The 7,199-nt window shown below is 36.4% G+C and overlaps 1 long non-coding RNA gene across 1 annotated transcript; it reads right to left on the reverse strand.

Annotated features, from left to right (window-relative positions):
* Positions 1-1,552: 1,552 nt before the first annotated feature.
* LOC132642524 (uncharacterized) lies at positions 1,553-6,912 on the reverse strand. The gene is made up of 3 exons (XR_009583219.1): positions 6,721-6,912; positions 2,916-2,966; positions 1,553-1,788 (listed from the first exon to the last, which is right to left on the reverse strand). It is a non-coding gene; the product is annotated as an uncharacterized LOC132642524 (long non-coding RNA).
* Positions 6,913-7,199: the final 287 nt, after the last annotated feature.

Genomic DNA, 7,199 nt, shown 5'->3' on the forward strand with positions numbered 1-7,199 from the left:
TCACTGCTCATATGTGCTTCTTCAAAGCAAGATTTTCCCAAATAAGAGTAATGCCTCTTACCGATGGCGTGGGAAGCATTTCTTAAAGCTTTGGCCCGACATAACACATTACTCTTTCCGGTTCTCATTGTTATTTACATCAACATATAATCTTTACTCCAGGCTTTTCCTACCGAACTTAATGGGTCTTTTTCATTCACTCAATAGCTCGCTTTTCTTTTCACGCTTTACTCGTGTATTCTAGTCACATAGATCGTTTCATATTTTGGCCACTTCATCATTAGGCTTTACTTATCTTCGTGACCATCCTCATTAAGGTTTCCAACCATTCCGCATATTCTGATTTCCTTTAGGTTACCCTGATCCTCCCATTTGTCCTATATGTCTAAATTTATGGAACTTTTAATGCACTTCCCAGGGGGTCACCCATCCTCCTACCTTAGCACGCTTAACCTCGAAACTTCGATGGAATTCAATGCTTTAATGTTGATATAATCGCATTCGCTTTCTCATAGGGCCTTTATTACGTAATTTGAGGCCAGTCAAGATCTTACAGGTTCCGAGGCATTTTCGTATTACATCCTTCTTTGTACAATTACTATTTTACCCCTTTTTACTTATATGAATGATTATTGCCTGTCCTGGGTTTCCAGATTACTAATGGTGGCGGACATACCTTCGTCGCCATTACCTATAAGTACTCAGGTGTCCGTATATCCAGATTTTCTCTTACCATCCGTACATAATAATCTTCAGCAAAACTGATTGTTAACTTTCTCTGAATCATCCAACAAACCTTGTTCTTACTAACCTCGAATATTATCCCTTTTTAACCCTTCGGACTGTTAATTATCTTTCTTACAATCGTTCCTCACGTCGTGCACAAATCCGTAGCTTCTCTAAAATGTCACATCCCATCTATCGTCTATTTACGATGTTTTCTTTCCATGCTTCTTCCTGTTAGGTATACCTAGTTGAATGACCACATTTTGAAAAATTTGACCAAGTCTTCTTTACCATCCTTATTATGCAAAATTTGTATGGCACAAATATCAACAATACCTTGCAGAGCATACAGCTATATAGCACATTCCAGCCATCCTGAACTTTCAATTTCAGGTAACGGAACAAATATGTCAAGGTTTATTTCTATAGCTTCCATATCATCACTTACTTCCTCCCGTTGTATGTAAGGCCCACATAAAGAATTTTATTTTCCTATGACTTGGCCCTATCGCACGATCTATGACAAAAAGAAGGTCAACAATCCCTAAATTCCCTGTAGCCTCCTGTTTATAGATGTGGCGTGCTTCACACCATAAACAGGACTCTACTGGACACGACTTTGCAGACAACCCCTAGGATAGACCTGCTCTGATACCACTTTGTCACACCCTATTTCCACTAGGGTGTGATGGGCACCCCGCCCCACATCCGGAGCCGAGCGAACCCACAGACCTTCGGGACACACAAAATCCTATTAGATTTTTAAAATCAAAAAATATAAAATACATAATAACTTCTCAAAATATTATTTTCGATGCTTTACAAATCAAACAAAATTTGTGATCATATAGAATTTAATACATAATACAGAATGGCATAGCGGCTGACGAAGCCGCTTACACAACTGACATACTATACCCACGACTCTGTTTGCAAAGTCTCTAACAAATAATCAGAAAACATAGCATACACACTCTGACTCGGCAGCACTCCAGGAGCAAAAGGAGCTTGCCAATGCCGCTGGAACATCTTCTATAATGTCTTCTAGTCATCTGGGTGCACCTGCGCAGCATGAAACGCAGCCCCCGAAGAAAGGGGGTCAGTACGGAATATGTACCGAGTATGTAAAGCATAAAGTACAATAAACAGAATCATAATCTGAACAGAGGGTACAGAATATAAGTGCAGTAACCGGAATGTCAAAATGTTTACTCACAGAACAGAGATAATACATGTCAAAACATATGCCATATCCGGCCCCCCATTATGGGACTCGGTGAACAGAACGTGGTCGCCACCCCGACATTGGCGCCACAACACATCATACTCCAGAGTAGGGAACAACTCCGTAACATATCATATCATATCATATCAGATGGCCATATCATATCATATCATAACATATCAGAATAAGTGTACATGGCACAGCATACACCACAACCCATGTACATGTGTACCTGCCCCCTCACATCGAGGCACGGCGAACAATGCAATGGAATACGCGTGATAACATATCCTGGCCCGGGCTCAGTCAAGGAAGCATTGAGGCATCCACGAGTGGAGTAGTGAGAAACTAAATGCAATATAAAACATAACACATTTCACAAGGACTCGATAGGACATCTCAAATGATAGATCATAATAAAAAAAAAGTTGGACGATAATCATAACACTTGTCTTTTGGATGTCAAGATGGATCATGTCAAAATAATCTTCTGGGATCGTTTTTACGTTCCAAAATAGTTCATAAGACTCAATTGAATATTTAAAACAATAGTCGTTTAGTAATTAGAAGAGTAGCTGAAACGTTTCCTTTAAATATTACTTGAAAACAAATTAATAGCACAATAAGAGAGGATCCGGAAATAGTGGGCCCACCTCGGGTCGAACCGAGGTGGCGTACAAAATTTACAATTCTTAAGCTTTATGGGTCGTTTGCTAAAAGTTTCGAGGCATTCCGATTTTATTTGTGAAAGATAAGAACGTTTTTATGACGCAAGACTTTCCAAGAAGTAAAAGTGTTTAAACATATTTTTCACCAAAACTTAGGTTCATAATTCAATCACATTGAATGAAAGAGGGCCAAATCTAAGCTTAGATTTCTAGGAATGGAGTCTTCCCCGAGGCTCGTGTCATAACCTATTATGACTACGACATGCCAAAGAAAGAAAAAGTAGGGCTTTACATACCTTATTTGCTCCTTATGCTTATGCAAACTCAATGTCCAAACTTCCCAAAATCTACAATTGGTCACAAGTGCCAAACATTAACATATAGGCATTTAAGCATTCAACTTTAAGTAACACTTGTCTACGGAAATTTGGGCAGCATCTCCCCTATAAATTCAACATCCCCGAGAATTTAACTCGGCTAAGACATCAACAACCATACCAACAACAATACCAACAGCATCAATAGTCAATTAAAATGCATTCTAACATAAATTGTTTTCTTTTCTAAATAGTGCAACAACTCCCAACCCAACTTTGCACTTCCAAATCAATATCAACATTTTCATATTCATGTACTAATTCAAGATCATTCAAACGTAGGTCAAGAACATTCCAAGCAATCTATACAATATTCAAACAATTCCACCAATTTCACATTCCACCCGAAATTCCTACATATGCAACAAAACTACCACAACGCATCTTCTACTTTCAAATTCATAATCAACAACAACAATCCACACTTTGACAACTTCATTTCCATAATATCATAAGATCATCTAAAGTGACATAATTTCCTACAATCAATTTCAATGCCAACTTAAACCATTTAACCTTCATTTACATTATAAGGGTCACAACAACACAACTAACATATTAAACAAAATTAATTCATTTCCATCTCATCACCCTACACCACACGGCCCTACTCTACATTTCCAACTTCAACCAAATTCATTCAACTTTCATTTCCAATATGAAGTCCACAATAACCACAACTAGAATACTACATAAAATTCAACTTATCTTGCCTATACAACAATACACACACACGGCCACATACACACATACACACCCACTATACAAACTTTCATATTTCCATAAGTTCTACCCATTTCTACATACTACAACATAAACAAGCCTTCATAACATAATAAAAAAGGATTAATTCTTACCTTTTCCTCCTAACTTCTTCACTTGACCAAGGTGCTAAATTGATGAAACAAGCGTCCTATCTTCCGAAATAACTACACCACGTTGTAGAGGACCCTTGAATTAGTAGGAATACATAAAGAAATAATTTTTTTGAAGAAGATTTCAAGGGGGTATTTTTCCCCTCTCTTGGCCGAATAGGCCATGGTTTCTTTTCTCCTCTCTTTGTTCCTCCTTCCTTCTAATTTTCTTGAATGTTCTTAAGGCATATGATGAATAAATTCTTCCATGTGCCCTATATATTAAAAGGTCATGTGCATTGCACATGCCCCCTTGTTTTTATTTTCTTTCTTCTTTTTCTTTTCTCTCTTTTTTTTTTGTTCAAGAACACATAATTTCAAGAACAAATAAATTCGTAATTCCAATTTTGCTCTTAGCCTTCCTCAATATTTTCGCAACAATATTTTTCATAAACAATTTACGTATCAAACTAGGCCAAAACATAGCCTTGTCCTTAACTTGCTACGATTATCTCAGAGTGTCCGAATGTGCAAGATACGGGGTATAACACTTATGGTGCGCACTTTAAGCTATCTAATACTTCCCTTAATCTCGTAGGGATTTCATAATCGCCTTAGCTCACATTTGTCCATTCACAAGACAACAAATTCCGAATTTCCGAGGTGTAACACATCAACTCAGATTTCTGTTCATTTAGAGGAAAGGGAAAGGGCACAAAAGTTCCATAAGTGTGTTCATTTCATCAATATATGGTATACACTTAAAGTCCAACTTTCAAGTATAGCATTCAAACAAAGGAAACACTGGTTTCAAGCAACTCAAGGTCTCAAGAAGACTAAACAGAACACTCATTGACTAGGTTAAGAACAACCAAAGAGAACATTTTCTTTTAAGAACAAATCATCAAGCAGACCTTTCAACATTCCAAAGATAGAGAAAAAGAAAGGGGAAAGAGGGGAAGATGATCATTACTTATTTGTCCTTATACATTCCTCATTTGTGTTTACACTTGGGGAAAGACACAAAAGAATTCAAACTACAGGGAAATTATCCTAAGCATGTAAATAGCCAAGCAAAGACATGTCATAGCGTAGACCATCTCAGAAGAGAAATAGCAGTCTAATTCGTCAAGACCATAACTCTAGGAAACAACAGGGCAGAGCACCACAGAAAACACCAAAGAAAGAACAAAACCTATACATGTATAGTGTTAACTTTACACACAGACTCCAATATTCCATTTCAACATGTCATTTTTACACAGTATTTACCTTTTCCCATTTATTGGAAACTTAGAGGGTCCCATAGAATTATGATTTGACAAGAGAGGAACCCCACCAGCCTAGGATCAGTAGTACTAGACTGAGTAAAACAACTCAAAGCCTTTCCTAAACTTCTCCTTAGTCCCAAGTAAGTCACTCATTTCCTTACCACATCCAAGTGACAACCTCTTAGGCTTCAGTTACACTTATGTCATCATACACCACCTCATTTTTATCCTACATAGTTCTTGTCAATTTAACTTATCATGAAAAAGCTTGGTCCCTCACCTTCCATCACTTCTTAATGATGTTAAACTTCAGTTTCTCATCTAATCAGACTCAACAATACATTTATAGCATTCCTTTGCCAGTTTCCTAGAAAAGAGGGCATGATATACACTTCTTAGAACCAAATAAGTACTTCTGAACATTCCATAACCAACATATCACCATTCATGAAGGCTGTAATATATGGCTTAAATAGTTTTAGACTATATATACTAAATAAACCAGAAATATTGGTAAGAACGGACTGTGAAGCTATAGTCAAATTCTATCAAAAAAATAATGATAAAAGTAGCAGTCATACAAAGAAATATATAATACAGCAAGTGACAGGTTCAGGGCTCAGAACAGATTGCTAACATTTTCTAACATTATCATAATTCTAGTCTTTCCATGAAGATTAGTCTTAATCTAAAGAAAACACATTAGAGACGTAGTGAATGACAAACACACAGAGAAACAGTAGGCAGGTTTCAAAACTCATATTAATCTAGGACTTTGCTCAATATGAGCAGGAAAGACAAGTTTGGTTCCAACATAAGACATGCTATCTATAAAGAGGATTGGGTTCGTAACTCAGTCACCTACAGGCAGAGGGGGGCTCATATTAATCTTCATGTATCAAAAACAACCACTATGTATGTTAACTAATTATATTCAAGCTGAATAACTAAGCAGACCATCATATTGAGCTATCATAATGAACATACAGTGACACTGGAATAAGACATTTGGATAGGTCTATATCTGAGGTAGTAAACATATAGGTAAACAATAACTTAGGCATAGAATGAACTTATAAGCATATTCATGACACATAGCCAAACAGGATCAGATATGTACAGCTTCTAATCATGCCTGTGAACCAACAGATATCAAGCAAAACATAGACTTAGACAACATTCAAACTATACAACCCTGTAGGCATGCTAATGATAGATAATCAGACTTAGCATATATTTGACAGCAACGTAGACTTGCATAAAACCATGCTAACACCCCAATGAATTAGCAAATACTAGGCATATACAAGTTTAGATATCATTCTAAACTAAATAGAGACTATAAGCACACTGACTTAGCACAGATAAGTACTAGTCTAACTTTATCAAAGCAATTAAGGCTTAAACTAAACTGATTAAGCTAATCTACATTACACTAAACTACATTAAACTAAATTAAGCATATATAGCCTACAAATGACTAAAATAACTAAATATGAACACGCAAACAGCTAATTAACACATGATTAAACTAGACAAGCATACAAACATAAACACATTAAAAATAAACAAAAAATAAGAGAAAGGAAGAGCATTTACCTTTCTTATGCGCAGCCTTTGTCGAGATTTGGAGTTAAAATCCTTTGCTCCTTGCCCGAGACTCCGCCACAAAAAAGAAATAAAATTTTAAACTAAAGTTCCAATTAGCTAAAGGTTTCAGCTTAAAGCTAAAACCCTAATTAAATTTGAGATTATTGGCTCAACTTGAAAATAATTTTGTGTATTTTCAAGTTTTTTGAGACTTGTTCTGGTGTGTAAAACAGTAGACAAAGGGGTTATTTATATAGAGCCCCCAAGGCCCTCATATTTCTCTTGAAATCGATGTGGGACTTTGGCATTTTGAAGATTTCTTTAATTTTTCCTTTTATTTTTTGAATGTTTTAAGTTAAGATAGTTAAAAATCGTTGCTTTGAGCAATAGTAAGACAAAAATCATTAAGGATCTCTGTACTTGAGAGCAAAAAAGCAACAAGGAGAGAGAAAGGGGTTTTACCTCCTTCTCGGTGGTGTACCGACGGA

Source organism: Lycium barbarum, chromosome 5 (assembly GCF_019175385.1).
Source record: "Lycium barbarum isolate Lr01 chromosome 5, ASM1917538v2, whole genome shotgun sequence".
NCBI classification, from domain to species: Eukaryota; Viridiplantae; Streptophyta; class Magnoliopsida; order Solanales; family Solanaceae; genus Lycium; species Lycium barbarum.